The sequence below is a fragment of the Panulirus ornatus genome, chromosome 3 (assembly GCF_036320965.1).
Source record: "Panulirus ornatus isolate Po-2019 chromosome 3, ASM3632096v1, whole genome shotgun sequence".
Classification (NCBI taxonomy): domain Eukaryota; kingdom Metazoa; phylum Arthropoda; class Malacostraca; order Decapoda; family Palinuridae; genus Panulirus; species Panulirus ornatus.
In genome coordinates, this window is record NC_092226.1 from 27,736,693 (window position 1) to 27,761,571 (window position 24,879).

Sequence of the window (24,879 nt, forward strand, 5' to 3'; positions counted from 1 at the left end):
AGTGCAGCTCTCACTATCAATATGTGACCTGCAGTGCAGGTGTCACCAAGAGTATGCATCCTGTAGTGCAACTGTCATCAACACTATGTGGCCTTTAGCTTACTTGACACACACAGTATATGGTCTTTAAACTAACAGTGTATGGACTGTAGCGTAGTTGTCACCAACAGTATGTGGCCTGTAGTGCAACAATCAGTAGCAATACATGATCTACAGTGCAACTGTCACCAACAGTATGTGGCATGTGATGCAGTTGTCACCAACAGTAAATGACCTGTAGCACAGCTGTCACTAACAGTATGTAGCCGGTAGTGAAACTGTCAACAAAAGTCTGTGGCGTTTCGTGTACTTGTCACATACAGTATATGGTCTTTTGTATATATCTCACCAACAGTGTATGGCCTGTTGCGTAGCTGTCACCAACAGTATGTGGCCTGTAGTGAAGCTTTCACCAACAATACGTAACCTTCAGTGCAGCTGTCACCAACAGTATGTTACCTGTTGTGCATCTGTCACCAATAGTATCTGATGTGTAGCGCAGTTGTCACCAACAGTATGCAGTGTGTAGTGCAACTGTCACCAACAGTATGTGGACTTTAAGTGCACTTTTCACATACAGGGTATTGTCTTTAATACTTTTCTCACCAACAGTGTATGGTCTATGGCGTTGCCGTCACCAATCAGTATGTGGCCCGTAGTGCACCTCTCACCAACAAAATGTCTCCTGTAGTGCAACTGTCACCAACAGTATACGTCCTGTACTGCAACTGTGACCAACAGTATGTGGCCTGTAATGGAGGTAATCAACAGTGTACGGCTTGTAGTGTAGCTTTCACTACCAGAATTTGGCCTATACTGAACCTCTCACCAAATATATATGGTTTACAGAGCAGCTGTCACCAAGAGTATATGGCTTGTAGTGCAGTTTCGCCAAAAGTATATAGGCTGCAGTGTAGCTGCCGCCAACACTATCTGGCCAAGAATACATCTGTCATTAAATGTTTGTAGCCTGTAGTGTACTTGTCAGCAGTTTGTGGTCTATAGTGTATCATTCACCAATAATGTGTCCTGTAGTACAAGTCTCAACTGCAGTGATTGCTCTGTAGTTTACCTTTCATTAGCAGCGACTGGTCTATATTGATGCTGTCATCCGAAGTGTGTGGAATGTAGTCCATCTCTCAACAGCAGTGCTTGGAGTGTTGTGCAGCAATCATCAGCAGGGTGTGGCATACAGTGGATGCACCTAAGGATCAGAAATTAGAGGCAAGGAGCAAAACACATACGGAATTTAACATTATTAGGTAAGAAATTGCAGGAAAGGACATAAGTGCATACACAATCTATTAAATCAATATCCACAGTTGTACAGGCAGAGAAAAGAAATAAGAATTACAGATATTTTCCTGAGAGCAAGGAAGTTTACAATGAGCAATTATGGCAGTAGATCAACTTACCATGAAGAGTGAGTGAGAGTAACCCATGTCAGTAGACCTAGGGATACACAGAGGTTAGCATTAAAAACTTGGTGAAGCATTGCAAACAATAATGTGAACTGTTATTCCAACAGTAAATGACCAGTAGCACAGCTGTCACCAAGTGTATGTGGCCTGTAGTGCAGCTCTCACTATCAATATGTGACCTGCAGTGCAGGTGTCACCAAGAGTATGCATCCTGTAGTGCAACTGTCATGAACACTATGTGGCCTTTAGCTCACTTGACACACACAGTATATGGTCTTTCATACAAATCCCACTAACAGTGTATGGACTGTAGCGTAGTTGTCCCCAACAGTATGTGGCCTGTAGTGAAACTCACCAAAAGTCTGTGGCGTTTCGTGTACTTTTCACATACAGTATATGGTCTTTTGTATATATCTCACTAACAGTGTATGGCCTGTTGCGCTGCTGTCACCAACTGTATGTGGTCTGTAATGAAGCTTTTACCAACAATATGTTACCTTCAGTGCAGCTGTCACCAACAGTATGTTACCTGTTGTGCATCTGTCACCAATAGTATCTGATGTGTAGCGCAGCTGTCACCAACAGTATGCAGTGCGTAGTGCAACTGTCACCAACATTATGTGGACTTTAAGTGCACTTGTCACATACAGGGTATTGTCTTTAGTACTTTTCTCACCAACAGTGTATGGCCTATGGCGTTGCCATCACCAATCAGTATGTGGCCCGTAGTGCATCTCTCACCAACAAAATGTCTCCTGTAGTGCAACTGTCACCAACAGTATACGTCCTGTACTGCAACTGTGACCAACAGTATGTGGCCTGTAATGGAGGTAATCAACAGTATACTGCTTGCAGTGTAGCTTTCACTACTGGAATTTGGCCTATACTGAACTTCTCACCAAATATATATGGTTTATAGAGCAGCTGTCACCAAGAGTATATGCCTTGTAGTGCAGTTTTCACCAAAAGTATATAGGCTACAGTGTAGCTGCCGCCAACACTATCTGGCCAAGAATACATCTGTCATTAAATGTTTGTAGCCTGTAGTGTACTTGTCAGCAGTTTGTGGTCTATAATGTATCATTCACCAATAATGTGTCCTGTAGTACAAGTCTCAACTGCAGTGATTGCTCTGTAGTTTACCTTTCATTAGCAGTGACTGGTCTATATTGATGCTGTCATCCGAAGTGTGTGGAATGTAGTCCATCTCTCAACAGCAGTGCTTGGAGTGTTGTGCAGCAATCATCAGCAGGGTGTGGCATACAGTGGATGCACCTAAGGATCAGAAATTAGAGGCAAGGAGCAAAACACATACAGAATTTAACATTATTAGGTAAGAAATTGGAGGAAAGGACAAAAGTGTACACACAATCTATTAAATCAATATTCACAGTTGTACAACCAGAGAAAAGAAATAAGAATAACAGATATTTTCCTGAGAGCAAGGAAGTTTACAATGAGCAAATATGGCAGTAGATCAACTTACCATGAAGAGTGAGTGAGAGTAACCCATGTCAGTAGACCTAGGGATACACAGAGGTTAGCATTAAAAACTTGGTGAAGCATTGCAAACAATAATGTGAACTGTTATTCCAACAGTAAATGACCAGTAGCACAGCTGTCACCAAGTGTATGTGGCCTGTAGTGCAGCGCTCACTATCAATATGTGACCTGCAGTGCAGGTGTCACCAAGATATGTATCCTGTAGTGCAACTGTCATCAACACTATGTGGCCTTTAGCTTACTTGACACACAAAGTATATGGTCTTTAATACATATCCCACTAAAAGTGTATGGACTGTAGCGTAGTTGTCACCAACAGTATGTGGCCTGTAGTGCAACAATCAGTAGCAATATGTGATCTGCAGTGCAGCTGTCACCAACAGTAAATGACCTTTAGAGCAGCTGTCACTAACAGTATGTAGCCTGTCATGACACTGTCACCAAAAGTCTCTGGTCTTTAGTGCCCTTTCTGTATACAGTAAATGGTCTTTCATACATATCTCACCAACAGTTTATGGCCTGTAGCGTAGCTGTCACCAACAGTATGTGGCCTGTAGTGCAGTTATCACTACCATCACATACTCTCATCAACAGTATGTGGCCTTTAGTGCATTTGACATATAGAGTATATGGTCTTTAATACATATCTCATCAACAGTGTATGGCTTGTAGCGTAGCTGTCACCAACAGTATGTGGCCTGTAGTGCAGCTATCACTAACAATATGTGATCTGCAGTGCAGCTGTCACCAACAGTATGTGGCCTGTGGTGCAGCTGTCACCAACAGTAAATGACCTTTAGCGCAGCTGTCACTAACAGTATGTAGCCTGTCATGACACTGTCACCAAAAGTCTCTAGCCTTTAGTGCCCTTTCTGTATACAGTAAATGGTCTTTCATACATATCTCACCAACAGTTTATGGCCTGTAGCGTAGCTGTCACCAACAGTATGTGGCCTGTAGTGCAGTTATCACTACCATCACATACTGTCATCAACAGTATGTGGCCTTTAGTGCATTTGACATATACAGTATATGGTCTTTAATACATATCTCATCAACAGTGTATGGCTTGCAGCGTAGCTGTCACCAACAGTATGTGGCCTGTAGTGCAGCTATCACTAACAATATGTGATCTGCAGTGCAGCTGTCACCAACAGTATGTGGCCTGTGGTGCAGCTGTCACCAACAGTAAATGACCTTTAGCGCAGCTGTCACTAACAGTATGTAGCCTGTCATGACACTGTCACCAAAAGTCTCTAGCCTTTAGTGCCCTTTCTGTATACAGTAAATGGTCTTTCATACATATCTCACCAACAGTTTATGGCCTGTAGCGTAGCTGTCACCAACAGTATGTGGCCTGTAGTGCAACTATCACTACCATCACATACTGTCATCAACAGTATGTGGCCTTTAGTGAATTTGACATATACAGTATATGGTCTTTAATACATATCTCATCAACAGTGTATGGCTTGTAGCGTAGCTGTCACCAACAGTATGTGGCCTGTAGTGCAGCTATCACTAACAATATGTGATCTGCAGTGCAGCTATCACCACAGTATGTGGCCTGTGGTGCAGCTGTCACCAACAGTAAATGACCTGTAGCGCAGCTGTCACTAACAGTATGTAGCCTGTCATGACACTGTCACCAAAAGTCTCTAGCCTTTAGTGCCCTTTCTGTATACAGTAAATGGTCTTTCATACATATCTCACCAACAGTTTATGGCCTGTAGCGTAGCTGTCACCAACAGTATGTGGCCTGTAGTGCAACTATCACTACCATCACATACTGTCATCAACAGTATGTGGCCTTTAGTGCATTTGACATATACAGTATATGGTCTTTAATACATATCTCATCAACAGTGTATGGCTTGTAGCGTAGCTGTCACCAACAGTATGTGGCCTGTAGTGCAGCTATCACTAACAATATGTGATCTGCAGTGCAGCTGTCACCAACAGTATGTGGCCTGTGGTGCAGCTGTCACCAACAGTAAATGACCTGTAGCGCAGCTGTCACTAACAGTATGTAGCCTGTCATGACACTGTCACCAAAAGTCTCTAGCCTTTAGTGCCCTTTCTGTATACAGTAAATGGTCTTTCATACATATCTCACCAACAGTTTATGGCCTGTAGCGTAGCTGTCACCAACAGTATGTGGCCTGTAGTGCAGTTATCACTACCATCACATACTGTCATCAACAGTATGTGGCCTTTAGTGCATTTGACATATACAGTATATGGTCTTTAATACATATCTCATCAACAGTGTATGGCTTGTAGCGTAGCTGTCACCAACAGTATGTGGCCTGTAGTGCAGCTATCACTAACAATATGTGATCTGCAGTGCAGCTGTCACCAACAGTATGTGGCCTGTGGTGCACGTGTCACCAACAGTAAATGACCTTTAGCGCAGCTGTCACTAACAGTATGTAGCCTGTCATAACACTGTCACCAAAAGTCTCTAGCCTTTAGTGCCCTTTCTGTATACAGTAAAAGGTCATTCATACATATCTCACCAACAGTTTATGGTCTGTAACGTAGCTGTCACCAACAGTATGTGGCCTGTAGTGCAGTTATCACTACCATCACATACTGTCATCAACAGTATGTGGCCTTTAGTGCATTTGACATATACAGTATATAGTCTTTAATACATATCTCGTCAACAGTGTATGGCTTGTAGCGTAGCTGTCACCAACAGTATGTGGCCTGTAGTGCAGCTATCACTACCATCACATACTGTCATCAACAGTATGTGTTCTTTAGTGGATTTGACACATAGAGTATATAGTCTTTAATACATATCTCTTCAACAGTAATTGTCCAGTAGCGTAGCTGTCACCAACAGTAATTGGCCTGTAGTGCAGCTATCACTAACAATATGTGATCTGGAGTGCAGCTATTATCAACAGTATATTGCCTGAAATGCAGCTGTCATCAACAGTAAATGACCGTTAGTGCAGCTGTCACTAACAGTATGAAGCCTGTAGTGAAACTGTCACCAAAAGTCTGTGGCGTTTCGTGTACTTTTCACATACAGTATATGGTCTTTTGTATATATCTCACCAACAGTGTATGGCCTGTTGCGCAGCTGTCACCAACTGTATGTGGTCTGTAGTGAAGCTTTTACCAACAATATGTTACCTTCAGTGCAGCTGTCACCAACAGTATGTTACCTGTTGTGCATCTGTCACCAATAGTATCTGATGTGTAGCGCAGTTGTCACCAACAGTATGCAGTGTGTAGTGCAACTGTCACCAACAGTATGTGGATTTTAAGTGCACTTGTCACATACAGGGTATTGTCTTTAGTACTTTTCTCACCAACAGTGTATGGCCTATGGCGTTGCCATCACCAATCAGTATGTGGCCCGTAGTGCACCTCTCACCAACAAAATGTCTTCTGTAGTGCAACTGTCACCAACAGTATACGTCCTGTACTGCAACTGTGACCAACAGTATGTGGCCTGTAATGGAGGTTACCAACAATATACGGCTTGTAGTGTAGCTTTCACTACCAGAATTTGGCCTATACTGAACCTCTCACCAATTATATATGGTTTACAGAGCAGCTGTCACCAAGAGTATATGGCTTGTAGTGCAGTTTCCACCAAAAGTATATAGGCTGCAGTGTAGCTGCCGCCAACACTATCTGGCCAAGAATACATCTGTCATTAAATGTTTGTAGCCTGTAGTGTACTTGTCAGCAGTCTGTGGTCTATAGTGTATCATTCACCAATAATGTGCCCTGTAGTACAAGTCTCAACTGCAGTGATTGCTCTGTAGTTTACCTTTCATTAGCAGTGACTGGTCTATATTGATGCTGTCATCCGAAGTGTGTGGAATGTAGTCCATCTCTCAACAGCAGTGCTTGGAGTGTTGTGCAGCAATCATCAGCAGGGTGTGGCATACAGTGGATGCACCTAAGGATCAGAAATTAGAGGCAAGGAGCAAAACACATACAGAATTTAACATTATTAGGTAAGAAATTGGAGGAAAGGACAAAAGTGTACACACAATCTATTAAATCAATATCCACAGTTGTACAGCCAGAGAAAAGAAATAAGAATAACAGATATTTTCCTGAGAGCAAGGAAGTTTACAATGAGCAATTATGGCAGTAGATCAACTTACCATGAAGAGTGAGTGAGAGTAACCCATGTCAGTAGACCTAGGGATACACAGAGGTTAGCATTAAAAACTTGGTGAAGCATTGCAAACAATAATGTGAACTGTTATTCCAACAGTAAATGACCAGTAGCACAGCTGTCACCAAGTGTATGTGGCCTGTAGTGCAGCGCTCACTATCAATATGTGACCTGCAGTGCAGGTGTCACCAAGATATGTATCCTGTAGTGCAACTGTCATCAACACTATGTGGCCTTTAGCTTACTTGACACACAAAGTATATGGTCTTTAATACATATCCCACTGAAAGTGTATGGACTGTAGCGTAGTTGTCACCAACAGTATGTGGCCTGTAGTGCAACAATCAGTAGCAATATGTGATCTGCAGTGCAGCTGTCACCAACAGTAAATGACCTTTAGAGCAGCTGTCACTAACAGTATGTAGCCTGTCATGACACTGTCACCAAAAGTCTCTGGTCTTTAGTGCCCTTTCTGTATACAGTAAATGGTCTTTCATACATATCTCACCAACAGTTTATGGCCTGTAGCGTAGCTGTCACCAACAGTATGTGGCCTGTAGTGCAGTTATCACTACCATCACATACTGTCATCAACAGTATGTGGCCTTTAGTGCATTTGACATATACAGTATATGGTCTTTAATACATATCTCATCAACAGTGTATGGCTTGTAGCGTAGCTGTCACCAACAGTATGTGGCCTGTAGTGCAGCTATCACTAACAATATGTGATCTGCAGTGCAGCTGTCACCAACAGTATGTGGCCTGTGGTGCAGCTGTCACCAACAGTAAATGACCTTTAGCGCAGCTGTCACTAACAGTATGTAGCCTGTCATGACACTGTCACCAAAAGTCTCTGACCTTTAGTGCCCTTTCTGTATACAGTAAATGGTCTTTCATACATATCTCACCAACTGTTTATGGCCTGTAGCGTAGCTGTCACCAACAGTATGTGGCCTGTAGTGCAACTATCACTACCATCACATACTGTCATCAACAGTATGTGGCCTTTAGTGCATTTGACATATACAGTATATGGTCTTTAATACATATCTCATCAACAGTGTATGGCTTGTAGCGTAGCTGTCACCAACAGTATGTGGCCTGTAGTGCAGCTATCACTAACAATATGTGATCTGCAGTGCAGCTATCACCAACAGTATGTGGCCTATGGTGCAGCTGTCACCAACAGTAAATGACCTGTAGCGCAGCTGTCACTAACAGTATGTAGCCTGTCATGACACTGTCACCAAAAGTCTCTAGCCTTTAGTGCCCTTTCTGTATACAGTAAATGGTCTTTCATACATATCTCACCAACAGTTTATGGCCTGTAGCGTAGCTGTCACCAACAGTATGTGGCCTGTAGTGCAGTTATCACTACCATCACATACTGTCATCAACAGTATGTGGCCTTTAGTGCATTTGACATATACAGTATATGGTCTTTAATACATATCTCATCAACAGTGTATGGCTTGTAGCGTAGCTGTCACCAACAGTATGTGGCCTGTAGTGCAGCTATCACTAACAATATGTGATCTGCAGTGCAGCTGTCACCAACAGTATGTGGCCTGTGGTGCAGCTGTCACCAACAGTAAATGACCTGTAGCGCAGCTGTCACTAACAGTATGTAGCCTGTCATGACACTGTCACCAAAAGTCTCTAGCCTTTAGTGCCCTTTCTGTATACAGTAAATGGTCTTTCATACATATCTCACCAACAGTTTATGGCCTGTAGCGTAGCTGTCACCAACAGTATGTGGCCTGTAGTGCAACTATCACTACCATCACATACTGTCATCAACAGTATGTGGCCTTTAGTGTATTTGACATATACAGTATATGGTCTTTAATACATATCTCATCAACAGTGTATGGCTTGTAGCGTAGCTGTCACCAACAGTATGTGGCCTGTAGTGCAGCTATCACTAACAATATGTGATCTGCAGTGCAGCTATCACCACAGTATGTGGCCTGTGGTGCAGCTGTCACCAACAGTAAATGACCTGTAGCGCAGCTGTCACTAACAGTATGTAGCCTGTCATGACACTGTCACCAAAAGTCTCTAGCCTTTAGTGCCCTTTCTGTATACAGTAAATGGTCTTTCATACATATCTCACCAACAGTTTATGGCCTGTAGCGTAGCTGTCACCAACAGTATGTGGCCTGTAGTGCAACTATCACTACCATCACATACTGTCATCAACAGTATGTGGCCTTTAGTGCATTTGACATATACAGTATATGGTCTTTAATACATATCTCATCAACAGTGTATGGCTTGTAGCGTAGCTGTCACCAACAGTATGTGGCCTGTAGTGCAGCTATCACTAACAATATGTGGTCTGCAGTGCAGCTGTCACCAACAGTATGTGGCCTGTGGTGCAGCTGTCACCAACAGTAAATGACCTGTAGCGCAGCTGTCACTAACAGTATGTAGCCTGTCATGACACTGTCACCAAAAGTCTCTGACCTTTAGTGCCCTTTCTGTATACAGTAAATGGTCTTTCATACATATCTCACCAACAGTTTATGGCCTGTAGCGTAGCTGTCACCAACAGTATGTGGCCTGTAGTGCAACTATCACTACCATCACATACTGTCATCAACAGTATGTGGCCTTTAGTGCATTTGACATATACAGTATATGGTCTTTAATACATATCTCATCAACAGTGTATGGCTTGTAGCGTAGCTGTCACCAACAGTATGTGGCCTGTAGTGCAGCTATCACTAACAATATGTGATCTGCAGTGCAGCTATCACCACAGTATGTGGCCTGTGGTGCAGCTGTCACCAACAGTAAATGACCTGTAGCGCAGCTGTCACTAACAGTATGTAGCCTGTCATGACACTGTCACCAAAAGTCTCTAGCCTTTAGTGCCCTTTCTGTATACAGTAAATGGTCTTTCATACATATCTCACCAACAGTTTATGGCCTGTAGCGTAGCTGTCACCAACAGTATGTGGCCTGTAGTGCAGTTATCACTACCATCACATACTGTCATCAACAGTATGTGGCCTTTAGTGCATTTGACATATACAGTATATGGTCTTTAATACATATCTCATCAACAGTGTATGGCTTGTAGCGTAGCTGTCACCAACAGTATGTGGCCTGTAGTGCAGCTATCACTAACAATATGTGATCTGCAGTGCAGCTGTCACCAACAGTATGTGGCCTGTGGTGCAGCTGTCACCAACAGTAAATGACCTTTAGCGCAGCTGTCACTAACAGTATGTAGCCTGTCATGACACTGTCACCAAAAGTCTCTAGCCTTTAGTGCCCTTTCTGTATACAGTAAATGGTCATTCATACATATCTCACCAACAGTTTATGGTCTGTAACGTAGCTGTCACCAACAGTATGTGGCCTGTAGTGCAGTTATCACTACCATCACATACTGTCATCAACAGTATGTGGCCTTTAGTGCTTTTGACATATACAGTATATGGTCTTTAATACATATCTCGTCAACAGTGCATGGCTTGTAGCGTAGCTGTCACCAACAGTATGTGGCCTGTAGTGCAGCTATCACTACCATCACATACTGTAATCAACAGTATGTGGCCTTTAGTGCATATGACATATACAGTATATGGTCTTTAATACATATCTCATCAACAGTGTATGGCTTGTAGTGTAGCTGTCACCAACAGTATGTGACCTGTAGTGCAGCTATCACTACCAATATGTGATCTGCAGTGCAGCTGTCACCAACAGTATGTGGCCTGTGGTGCAGCTGTCACCAACGGTAAATGACCTTTAGCGCAGCTGTCACTAACAGTATGTAGCCTGTCATGACACTGTCACCAAAAGTCTCTGGCCTTTATTGCCCTTTCTGTATACAGTAAATGGTCTTTCATACATATCTCACAAACAGTTTGTGGCCTGTAGCGTAGCAGTCACCAACAGTATGTGGCCTGTAGTGCAGCTATCACTACCATCACATACTGTCATCAACAGTATGTGGCCTTTAGTGTATTTGACATATACAGTATATGGTCTTTGATACATATCAACAGTGTATGGCTTTTAGCGTACCTCTCACCAACAGTATTTGGCCTGTAGTGCAGCTATCACTAACAATATGTGATCTGCAGTGCAGCTGTCACCAACAGTATGTGGCCTGTGGTGCAGTTGTCACCAACGTTAAATGACCTTTAGCGCAGCTGTCACTAACAGTATGTAGCCTGTCATGACACTGTCATCAAAAGTCTCTGCCCTCATTGCCCTTTCTGTATACAGGAAATGGTCTTTCATACATATCTCACAAACAGTTTGTGGCCTGTAGCGTAGGAGCCACCAACAGTATGTGGCCTGTAGTGCAGCTATCACTACCATCACATACTGTCATCAACAGTATGTGGCCTTTAGTGCATTTGACATATACAGTATATGGTGTTAATACATATCTCATCAACTGTGTATGGCTTGTAGCGTAGCTGTCACCAACAGTATGTGGCCTGTAGTGCAGCTATCACTAAAAATATGTGATCTGCAGTGCAGCTGTCACCAACAGTATGCAGCCTGTAGTGAAGCTATCACTAACAATATGTGACCTGCAGTGCAGCTGTCACCAATAGTATGTCGCCTGTGGTACGGCTCTCACCAACAGCAAATAAACTGTAGCGCAGTGGTCATCAACAGTATGTGGCCTGTCGTGCAACTGTCATCAACAGTATGTGTTCTTTAGTGGATTTGACACATAGAGTATATAGTCTTTAATACATATCTCTTCAACAGTAATTGTCCAGTAGCGTAGCTGTCACCAACAGTAATTGGCCTGTAGTGCAGCTATCACTAACAATATGTGATCTGGAGTGCAGCTCTTATCAACAGTATATTGCCTGAAATACAGCTGTCATCAACAGTAAATGACCTTTAGTGCAGCTGTCACTAACAGTATGAAGCCTGTAGTGAAACTGTCACCAAAAGTCTGTGGCGTTTCGTGTACTTTTCACATACAGTATATGGTCTTTTGTATATATCTCACTAACAGTGTATGGCCTGTTGCGTAGCTGTCACCAACTGTATGTGGTCTGTAGTGAAGCTTTTACCAACAATATGTTACCTTCAGTGCAGCTGTCACCAACAATATGTTACCTGTTGTGCATCTGTCACCAATAGTATCTGATGTGTAGCGCAGCTGTCACCAACAGTATGCAGTGTGTAATGCAACTGTCACCAACAGTATGTGGACTTTAAGTGCACTTGTCACATACAGGGTATTGTCTTTAGTACTTTTCTCACCAACAGTGTATGGCCTATGGCGTTGCCATCACCAATCAGTATGTGGCCCGTAGTGCACCTCTCACCAACAAAATGTCTTCTGTAGTGCAACTGTCACCAACAGTATACGTCCTGTACTGCAACTGTGACCAACAGTATGTGGCCTGTAATGGAGGTTACCAACAATATACGGCTTGTAGTGTAGCTTTCACTACCAGAATTTGGCCTATACTGAACCTCTCACCAAATATATATGGTTTACAGAGCAGCTGTCACCAAGAGTATATGGCTTGTAGTGCAGTTTCCACCAAAAGTATATAGGCTGCAGTGTAGCTGCCGCCAACACTATCTGGCCAAGAATACATCTGTCATTAAATGTTTGTAGCCTGTAGTGTACTTGTCAGCAGTCTGTGGTCTATAGTGTATCATTCACCAATAATGTGTCCTGTAGTACAAGTCTCAACTGCAGTGATTGCTCTGTAGTTTACCTTTCATTAGCAGTGACTGGTCTATATTGATGCTGTCATCCGAAGTGTGTGGAATGTAGTCCATCCCTCAACAGCAGTGCTTGGAGTGTTGTGCAGCAATCATCAGCAGGGTGTGGCATACAGTGGATGCACCTAAGGATCAAAAATGAGAAGAAATGAGCAAAACACATACGGAATTTAACATTATTAGGTAAGAAATTGCAGGAAAGGACATAAGTGCATACACAATCTATTAAATCAATATCCAGAGTTGTACAGGCAGAGAAAAGAAATAAGAATTACAGATATTTTCCTGAGAGCAAGGAAGTTTACAATGAGCAATTATGGCAGCAGATGAACTTGCCATGAAGAGTGAGTGAGAGTAACCCATGTCAGTAGACCTAGGGATACACAGAGGTTAGCATTAAAAACTTGGTGAAGCATTGCAAACAATAATGTGAACTGTTATTCCAACAGTAAATGACCAGTAGCACAGCTGTCACCAATTCTATGTGGCCTGTAGTGCAGCTCTCACTATCAATATGTGACCTGCAGTAGAGTTGTCACCAAGAGTGTGCATCTTGTAGTGCAACTGTCATCAACACTATGTGGCCTTTAGCTCACTTGACACACACAGTATATGGTCTTTAATACATATCCCACTAACAGTGTATGGACTGTAGCATAGTTGTCACCAACAGTATGTGGCATGTGGTGCGCCTCTCACCAACAGTAAATGACCTTTAGCGCAGCTGTCACTAACAGTATGTAGCCTGTCATGACACTCTCACCAAAAGTCTCTTGCTTTAAGTGCCCTTTCTGTATACAGTAAAAGGTCTTTCATACATATCTCACCAACAGTTTATGGCGTCTAGCGAAGCTGTCACCAACAGTGTGTGGCCTGTAGTGCAGCTATCACTACCAATATGTGATCTGCATTGCAGCTGTCACCATCAGTATGTGGCCTGTGGTGCAGCTGTCACCAACAGTAAATGACCTTTAGCGCAGCTGTCACTAACAGTATGTAGCCTGTCATGACACTGTCACTAAAAGTCTCTGGCATTTAGTGCCTTTTCTGTATACAGTAAATGGTCTTTCATACATATCTCACCAACAGTTTATGGCCTCTAGCGAAGCTGTCACCAACAGTGTGTGGCCTGTAGTGCAGCTATCACTACCAATATGTGATCTGCAGTGCAGCTGTCACCAAACAGTATGTGGTCTGTGGAGCAGCTGTCACCAACAGTAAAGGATCTGTAGCGCAGCTCACTAACAGTATGTAGCCTGTAGTGAAACTGTCACCAAGAGTCTCTGGCCTTTAATGCCACTGCCATATACAGTATATCGTCTTTATTACATATCTCACCAATAGTGTATGGCCTGTAGCGTAGCTGTCACCAACAGTGTATGGCCTGTAGCGTAGCTGTCACCAACAGTATGTTGCCTGTAGTGGAGCTATCACTACCAATATGTGATCTGCAGTGCAGCTGTCACCAACGATATGTGGCCTGTGGAGCAGCTGTCACCAAAAATAAATCACCTGTAGCTCAGCTGTCACGAACAGAATGTACACTGTGGTGACAATGTCACCAAGAGTCTCTGGCCTTTAATACACTTGCCACTTAGAGTATATGGTCTTTGATACATATCTCACCAACAGTGTATGGACTGTAGCGTAGCTGTCACCAACAGTATGCAGCCTGTAGTGAAGCTATCACTAACAATATGTGACCTGCAATGCAGCTGTCACCAATAGTATGTCGCCTGTGGTGCAGCTCTCACCAACAGCAAATAAACTGTAGCGCAGTGGTCATCAACAGTATGTGGCCTGTCGTGAAACTGTCATCAACAGTATGTGTTCTTTAGTGCATTTGACACATACAGTATATGGTCTTTAATACATATCTCATCAACAGTGTATATCTCATCAACAGAGTATGTGGCTTGTAGTGCAGTTTTCACCAAAAGTATATAGGCTGCAGTGCAGCTGCCGCCAACACTATATGGCCTAGAATACATTTGTCATTAAATGTTTGTAGCCTGTAGTGTACTTGTCAGCAGTTTGTGGTCTATAGTGTATCATTCACCAATAATGTGTCCTGTAGTACAAGTCTCAACTGCAGTGATTGCTCTGTAGTTTACCTTTCATTAGCAGTGACTGGTCTATATTGATGCTGTCATCCGAAGTGTGTGGAATGTAGTCCATCTCTCAACAGCAGTGCTTGGAGTGTTGTGCAGCAATCATCAGCAGGGTGTGGCATACAGTGGAAGCACCTAAGGATAAAAAATGAGAAGAAATGAGCAAAACAAATAAAGGATTTAACATTATTAGGTAAGAAATTGCAGGAAAGGACAAAAGTGCATACTCAATCTATTAAATCAATATCCACAGTTGTACAGGCAGAGAAAATAGATAAGAATTACAGATATTTTCCTGAGAGCAAGGAAGTTTACAATGAGCAATTATGGCAGTAGATCAACTTACCATGAAGAGTGAGTGAGAGTAACCCATGTCAGTAGACCTAGGGATACACAGAGGTTAGCATTAAAAACTTGGTGAAGCATTGCAAACAATAATGTGAACTGTTATTCCAACAGTAAATGACCAGTAGCACAGCTGTCACCAATTGTATGTGGCCTGTAGTGCAGCTCTCACTATCAATATGTGACCTGCAGTGCAGGTGTCACCAAGAGTATGCATCCTGTAGTGCAACTGTCATCAACACTATGTGGCCTTTAGCTCACTTGACACACACAGTATATGGTCTTTAATACTAACAGTGTATGGACTGTAGCGTAGTTGTCACCAACAGTATGTGGCCTGTAGTGCAACAATCAGTAGCAATACATGATCTACAGTGCAACTGTCACCAACAGTATGTGGCATGTGATGCAGTTGTCACCAACAGTAAATGACCTGTAGCACAGCTGTCACTAACAGTATGTAGCCGGTAGTGAAACTGTCAACAAAAGTCTGTGGCGTTTCGTGTACTTGTCACATACAGTATATGGTCTTTTGTATATATCTCACCAACAGTGTATGGCCTGTTGCGTAGCTGTCACCAACAGTATGTGGCCTGTAGTGAAGCTTTCACCAACAATACGTAACCTTCAGTGCAGCTGTCACCAACAGTATGTTACCTGTTGTGCATCTGTCACCAATAGTATCTGATGTGTAGCGCAGTTGTCACCAACAGTATGCAGTGTGTAGTGCAACTGTCACCAACAGTATGTGGACTTTAAGTGCACTTTTCACATACAGGGTATTGTCTTTAATACTTTTCTCACCAACAGTGTATGGTCTATGGCGTTGCCGTCACCAATCAGTATGTGGCCCGTAGTGCACCTCTCACCAACAAAATGTCTCCTGTAGTGCAACTGTCACCAACAGTATACGTCCTGTACTGCAACTGTGACCAACAGTATGTGGCCTGTAATGGAGGTAATCAACAGTGTACGGCTTGTAGTGTAGCTTTCACTACCAGAATTTGGCCTATACTGAACCTCTCACCAAATATATATGGTTTACAGAGCAGCTGTCACCAAGAGTATATGGCTTGTAGTGCAGTTTTCGCCAAAAGTATATAGGCTGCAGTGTAGCTGCCGCCAACACTATCTGGCCAAGAATACATCTGTCATTAAATGTTTGTAGCCTGTAGTGTACTTGTCAGCAGTTTGTGGTCTATAGTGTATCATTCACCAATAATGTGTCCTGTAGTACAAGTCTCAACTGCAGTGATTGCTCTGTAGTTTACCTTTCATTAGCAGCGACTGGTCTATATTGATGCTGTCATCCGAAGTGTGTGGAATGTAGTCCATCTCTCAACAGCAGTGCTTGGAGTGTTGTGCAGCAATCATCAGCAGGGTGTGGCATACAGTGGATGCACCTAAGGATCAGAAATTAGAGGCAAGGAGCAAAACACATACAGAATTTAACATTATTAGGTAAGAAATTGGAGGAAAGGACAAAAGTGCATACACAATCTATTAAATCAATATCCACAGTTGTACACCCAGAGAAAAGAAATAAGAATAACAGATATTTTCCTGAGAGCAAGGAAGTTTACAATGAGCAATTATGGCAGTAGATCAACTTACCATGAAGAGTGAGTGAGAGTAACCCATGTCAGTAGACCTAGGGATACACAGAGGTTAGCATTAAAAACTTGGTGAAGCATTGCAAACAATAATGTGAACTGTTATTCCAACAGTAAATGACCAGTAGCACAGCTGTCACCAAGTGTATGTGGCCTGTAGTGCAGCTCTCACTATCAATATGTGACCTGCAGTGCAGGTGTCACCAAGAGTATGCATCCTGTAGTGCAACTGTCATGAACACTATGTGGCCTTTAGCTTACTTGACACACAAAGTATATGGTCTTTAATACATATCCCACTAACAGTGTATGGACTGTAGCGTAGTTGTCACCAACAGTATGTGGCCTGTAGTGCAACAATCAGTAGCAATATGTGATCTGCAGTGCAGCTGTCACCAACAGTAAATGACCTTTAGAGCAGCTGTCACTAACAGTATGTAGCCTGTCATGACACTGTCACCAAAAGTCTCTGGTCTTTAGTGCCCTTTCTGTATACAGTAAATGGTCTTTCATACATATCTCACCAACAGTTTATGGCCTGTATCGTAGCTGTCACGAACAGTATGTGGCCTGTAGTGCAGTTATCACTACCATCACATACTGTCATCAACAGTATGTGGCCTTTAGTGCATTTGACATATACAGTATATGGTCTTTAATACATATCTCATCAACAGTGTATGGCTTGTAGCGTACCTGTCACCAACAGTATGTGGCCTGTAGTGCAGCTATCACTAACAATATGTGATCTGCAGTGCAGCTATCACCACAGTATGTGGCCTGTGGTGCAGCTGTCACCAACAGTAAATGACCTGTAGCGCAGCTATCACTAACAGTATGTAGCCTGTCATGACACTGTCACCAAAAGTCTCTAGCCTTTAGTGCCCTTTCTGTATACAGTAAATGGTCTTTCATACATATCTCACCAACAGTTTATGGCCTGTAGCGTAGCTGTCACCAACAGTATGTGGCCTGTAGTGCAACTATCACTACCATCACATACTGTCATCAACAGTATGTGGCCTTTAGTGCATTTGACATATACAGTATATGGTCTTTGATACATATCTCACCAACAGTGTATGGACTGTAGCGTAGCTGTCACCAACAGTATGCAGCCTGTAGTGAAGCTATCACTAACAATATGTGACCTGCAATGCAGCTGTCACCAATAGTATGTCGCCTGTGGTGCAGCTCTCACCAACAGCAAATAAACTGTAGCGCAGTGGTCATCAACAGTATGTGGCCTGTCGTGAAACTGTCATCAACAGCATGTGTTCTTTAGCGCATTTGACACATACAGTATATGGTCTTTAATACATATCTCATCAACAGTGTATATCTCATCAACAGAGTATGTGGCTTGTAGTGCAGTTTTCACCAAAAGTAGATAGGCTGCAGTGCAGCTGCCGCCAACACTATATGGCCTAGAATACATTTGTCATTAAATGTTTGTAGCCTGTAGTGTACTTGTCAGCAGTTTGTGGTCTATAGTGTATCATTCACAAATAATGTGTCCTGTAGTACAAGTCTCAACTGCAGTGATTGCTCTGTAGTTTACCTTTCATTAGCAGTGACTGGTCTATATTGATGCTGTCATCCGAAGTGTGTGGAATGTAGTCCATCTCTCAACAGCAGTGCTTGGAGTGTTGTGCAGCAATCATCAGCAGGGTGTGGCATACAGCGGATGCACCTAAGGATAAAAAATTAGAAGAAATGAGCAAAACAAATAAAGGATTAACATTATTAGGTAAGAAATTACAGGAAAGGACAAAAGTGCATACTCAATCTATTAAATTAATATCCACAGTTGTACATCCAGAAAAAATAAATAAGAATTACAGATATTTTCCTGAGAGCAAGGAAGTTTACAATGAGCAATTATGGCAGCAGATGAACTTGCCATGAAGAGTGAGTGAGAGTAACCCATGTCAGTAGACCTAGGGACACACAGAGGTTAGCATTAAAAACTTGGTGAAGCATTGCAAACAATAATGTGAACTGTTATTCCAACAGTAAATGACCAGTAGCACAGCTGTCACCAAGTGTATGTGGCCTGTAGTGCAGCTCTCACTATCAATATGTGACCTGCAGTGCAGGTGTCACCAAGAGTATGCATCCTGTAGTGCAACTGTCATCAACACTATGTGGCCTTTAGATCACTTGACACACACAGTATATGGTCTTTAATACTAACAGTGTATGGACTGTAGCGTAGTTGTCACCAACAGTATGTGGCCTGTAGTGCAACAATCAGTAGCAATACATGATCTACAGTGCAACTGTCACCAACAGTATGTGGCATGTGATGCAGTTGTCAAACACAGTAAATGACCTGTAGCACAGCTGTCACTAACAGTATGTAGCCTGTAGTGAAACTGTCACCAAAAGTCTGTGGCGTTTCGTGTACTTGTCACATACAGTATATGGTCTTTTGTATATATCGCACTAACAGTGTATGGCCTGTTGCGTAGCTGTCACCAACAGTATGTGGCCTGTAGTGAAGCTTTCACCAACAATACGTAACCTTAAGTGCAGCGGTCACCAACAGTATGTTACCTGTTGTGCATCTGTCACCAATAGTATCTGATGTGTAGCGCAGTTGTCACCAACAGTATGCAGTGTGTAGTGCAACTGTCACCAACATTATGTGGACTTTAAGTGCACTTGTCACATACAGGGTATTGTCTTTAATACTTTTCTCACCAACAGTGTATGGTCTATGGCGTTGCCGTCACCAATCAGTATGTGGCCCGTAGTGCACCTCTCACCAACAAAATGTCTCCTGTAGTGCAACTGTCACCAACAGTATACGTCCTGTACTGCAACTGTGACCAACAGTATGTGGCCTGTAATGGAGGTAATCAACAGTATACGGCTTGTAGTGTAGCTTTCACTACCAGAATTTGGCCTATACTGAACCTCTCACCAAATATATATGGTTTACAGAGCAGCTGTCACCAAGAGTATATGGCTTGTAGTGCAGTTTTCACCAAAAGTAGAGAGGCTGCAGTGCAATTGCCGCCAACACTATCTGGCTAAGAATACATCAGTCATTAAATGTTTGTAGCCTGTAGTGTACTTGTCAGCAGTTTGTGGTCTATAGTGTATCATTCACCAATAATGTGTCCTGTAGTACAAGTCTCAACTGCAGTGATTGCTCTGTAGTTTACCTTTCATTAGCAGTGACTGGTCTATATTGATGCTGTCATCCGAAGTGTGTGGAATGTAGTCCATCTCTCAACAGCAGTGCTTGGAGTGTTGTGCAGCAATCATCAGCAGGGTGTGGCATACAGTGGATGCACCTAAGGATCAGAAATTAGAGGCAAGGAGCAAAACACATACAGAATTTAACATTATTAGGTAAGAAATTGGAGGAAAGGACAACAGTGTACACACAATCTATTAAATCAATATTCACAGTTGTACAACCAGAGAAAAGAAATAAGAATAACAGACATTTTCCTGAGAGCAAGGAAGTTTACAATGAGCAATTATGGCAGTAGATCAACTTACCATAAAGAGTGAGTGAGAGTAACCCATGTCAGTAGACCTAGGGATACACAGAGGTTAGCATTAAAAACTTGGTGAAGCATTGCAAACAATAATGTGAACTGTTATTCCAACAGTAAATGACCAGTAGCACAGCTGTCACCAATTGTATGTGGCCTGTAGTGCAGCTCCCACTATCAATATGTGACCTGCAGTGCAGGTGTCACCAAGAGTATGCATCCTGTAGTGCAACTGTCATGAACACTATGTGGCCTTTAGCTTACTTGACACACACAGTATATGGTCTTTAATACATATCCCACTAAAAGTGTATGGACTGTAGCGTAGTTGTCACCAACAGTATGTGGCCTGTAGTGCAACAATCAGTAGCAATATGTGATCTGCAGTGCAGCTGTCACCAACAGTAAATGACCTTTAGAGCAGCTGTCACTAACAGTATGTAGCCTGTCATGACACTGTCACCAAAAGTCTCTGGTCTTTAGTGCCCTTTCTGTATACAGTAAATGGTCTTTCATACATATCTCACCAACAGTTTATGGCCTGTAGCGTAGCTGTCACCAACAGTATGTGGCCTGTAGTGCAGCTATCACTACCATCACATACTGTCATCAACAGTATGTGGCCTTTAGTCCATATGACATATACAGTATATGGTCTTTAATACATATCTCATCAACAGTGTATGGCTTGTAGTGTAGCTGTCACCAACAGTATGTGACCTGTAGTGCAGCTATCACTACCAATATGTGATCTGCAGTGCAGCTGTCACCAACAGTATGTGGCCTGTGGTGCAGCTGTCACCAACGGTAAATGACCTTTAGCGCAGCTGTCACTAACAGTATGTAGCCTGTCATGACACTGTCACCAAAAGTCTCTGGCCTTTATTGCCCTTTCTGTATACAGTAAATGGTCTTTCATACATATCTCACAAACAGTTTGTGGCCTGTAGCGTAGCAGTCACCAACAGTATGTGGCCTGTAGTGCAGCTATCACTACCATCACATACTGTCATCACCAGTATGTGGCCTTTAGTGTATTTGACATATACAGTATATGGTCTTTGATACATATCAACAGTGTATGGCTTGTAGCGTACCTGTCACCAACAGTATGTGGCCTGTAGTGCAGCTATCACTAACAATATCTGATCTGCAGTGCAGCTGTCACCAACAGTATGTGGCCTGTGGTGCAGCTGTCACCAACAGTAAATGACCTTCAGCGCAGCTGTCACTAACAGTATGTAGCCTGTCATGACACTGTCACCAAAAGTCTCTGGCCTTTATTGCCCTTTCTGTATACAGTAAATTGTCTTTCATACATGTCTCACCAACAGTTTATGCCCTGTAGCGTAGCTGTCACCAACAGTATGTGGCCTGTAGTGCAGCAATCACTACCATCACATACTGTCATCAACAGTATGTGGCCTTTAGTGCATTTGACATATACAGTATATGGTCTTTAATACATATCTCATCAACAGTGTATCGCTTGTAGCGTAGCTGTCACCAACAGTATGTGACCTGTAGTGCAGCTATCACTAACAATATGTGATCTGCAGTGCAGCTGTCACCAACAGTATGTGGCCTGTGGTGTAGTTGTCACCAACGTTAAATGACCTTTAGCGCAACTGTCACTAACAGTATGTAGCCTGTCATGACACTGTCACCAAAAGTCTCTGGCCTTATTGCCCTTTCTGTATACAGTAAATGGTCTTTCATACATATCTCACAAACAGTTTATGGCGTCTAGCGTAGCAGTCACCAACAGTATGTGGCCTGTAGTGCAGCTATCACTAAAAATATGTGATCTGCAGTGCAGCTGTCACCAACAGTATGTAGCCTGTCGTGCAACTGTCATCAACAGTATGTGTTCTTTAGTGCATTTGACACATATAGTATATGGTCTTTAATACATATCTCTTTAACAGTGTATGGCCTGTAGCGTAGCTGTCACCAACAGTATGTGGCCTGTAGTGCAGCTATCACTAACAGTATGTGATCTGGAGTGCAGCTCTTATCAACAGTATATTGCCTGAAATACAGCTGTCATCAACAGTAAATGACCTTTAGTGCAGCTGTCTCTAACAGTATGAAACCTGTAGTGAAACTGTCACCATAAGTCTGTAGCGTTTCGTGTACTTTTCACATACAGTATATGGTCACCAACAGTATACGTCCTGTACTGCAACTGTGACCAGTATGTGGCCTGTAATGGAGGTAAACAACAGTATACGGCTTGTAGTGTAGCTTTCACTACCTGAATGTGGTTCATATATATATGGTATGTAGAGCACCTGTCACCAACAGTATATGGCCTGTAGTGCAGGTGTCAGAAAAAGTATATATGCTGCAGTGCAGCTGTCAGAAACAGTATCTGGGCTATAGTACATCTGTAACCAAAGGTTTGTAGCCTGCAGTGCACTTGTCAGCAGTTTCTGGTCTATAGTGTAGCATTCACCAATATTGTTTGTCCTGTAGGATAAGTCTCAACTGCAGTGATTGCTCTGTAGTTTACCTTTCATTAGCAGTGACTGGTCTATATTGATGCTGTCATTCGTAGTATGTGGAATGTAGTCCATGTTTCAGCAGCAGTGCCTGGAGTGTTGTGCAGCAATCATCAGCAGGGTGTGGCCTACAGTGGATGCACCTAAGAATCAGAAATTACAGGAAAGGAGCAAAACACGTACAAAATTATATGACAATATGAGGTAAGAAATTGGAGGGAAGGACAAAATTGCATACATAATCTACTAAATCAATATCCACATTGTACAGACAGAGGAAAGAACTAAGATTTACAAAGACTCCTGAGAGCAAGGAAGTTTACAATGAACTATTATGGCATCGGATGAACATACCATGAAGAGTGAGTTAGAGTATCCCATATCAGTAGACCTAGGGTGACACAAAGGTTAACATTAAAATTTAGTGAAGCATCCCAATCAATAATGTGAACAGTTATTCATGAAGCAATCAGGGAAGTATGAGAGCTAGTAGACGGAATATTTACAAAAGTATATAGCATACAGGACCAATGCTCGCTAGCAAAAGGGGAAATTATAGAAGTTATAGACACAGAGGTTGGCCTGTACTTCATCAGCCAACAATAGTGAGCGGACTAGAGTGCAGCTATAACAGTAGTATTTGGCATGCATTGCAACAGTCACTAACAGTGTTTGGCCTATAGTTTACCTGTCACCAGCAGTGTGTGGCCTGCAGTGCAACTTTCAGGGATAATGTGCGTTTACAGTCTAGCTGTCAACAACAATGAATGGCCTGTCGAGTAGTTGTCACAAACAGTATGTAACCTGTTGTGCAGCTGTCATCAAGAGTACGAGGCCTGTGGTGCAGCTGTCACTAAGAGTATGTGGCCTGTAATGTGCCTGTCAGCAACATTATGTGGTCTGTAATGCATATTTCAATATGCAATTTAGAGCGTGTAGTTCAGCCGTCAACAACAATATGTGCTCTATAGTGCAGCTGTCACAAACAGTATGTAGCCTGCAATGCACCTTTCACCAAGAGTATGTGAACTGTTATGCATATCTCCAACAGTATGTGGCCTTTAGGGCACCTGTCACAAACAGTATATGGTCTTTGGTACATATCACACCAACAGTGTATGGCCTGTAGCGTAGCTGTCACCCACATTATCTGGCCTGTCGTGCAGGTCTCACCAATAATATGTAAACTGCAGTGGATTCTCTCACCCTCAGTAAGTTGCCTGTGGTGCAGCTGTCACCAAAAGCAAGTGTCCTGTAGGGCAGCTGTCACTAACAGTAGGTAGCCTATAGTGCAACTGTCAGGAACAGTATGTGGCCTTTAGTGCACCTGTCACATACAGAATGTGGTCTTTAGTACATATCTCACCAACAGTGTATGGACTATAGCGTAGCATTAAACAACATTATGTGGCGTGTATTGCAGCTCTCACTAACACTATGTGACTGCACTGCAGTTGTCACCAACAGCATGTAGCTAGTGGTGCAACCGTCACCTACAGTAAGGTAACTGTAGCATAGCTAACACTAACAGAAAGTAGCCTGTAGTTCAACTGTTACCAACCGTATGTGGCCTTTAATTCACTTATCATATACAGTATATGGTTTTTAGTACATATCTCGCCAATAGTGAATGGCCGGTAGCGTAGCTGTCACCAACAGTATGTGGCCTATAGTGCAGCTCTCACTAACAGCATGTGATCTGCAGTGCAGCTCTCACTAACAGCATGTGGTCTGTGGTGCACATTTCACCAACAGTATCTGATCTATGGCGCTGCTGTCACTAACAGTATGCAGCCTATAGTACAACTGTCACCTACAGTGTGTGGTCTTAAGTGCACTTCTCACAAATTGTATCGTCTTTAATACATATCTCACCAACAGTGTATGGCCTGTAGCGTAGCTGTCACCAACAGTATGTGGCCTGTAGTGCACCTATCATTAACAATATGTGATC

The 24,879-nt window shown here is 42.7% G+C and overlaps 1 long non-coding RNA gene across 1 annotated transcript; it reads right to left on the minus strand.

Annotated features, from left to right (window-relative positions):
• Nucleotides 1-941: 941 nt before the first annotated feature.
• LOC139759787 (uncharacterized) lies at nt 942-15,071 on the minus strand. Its single transcript, XR_011715148.1, has 5 exons — nt 14,955-15,071; nt 12,834-12,965; nt 6,757-6,888; nt 2,604-2,735; nt 942-1,243 (listed from the first exon to the last, which is right to left on the minus strand). It is a non-coding gene; the product is annotated as an uncharacterized lncRNA (long non-coding RNA).
• Between the last annotated feature and the right edge of the window lie 9,808 nt (nt 15,072-24,879).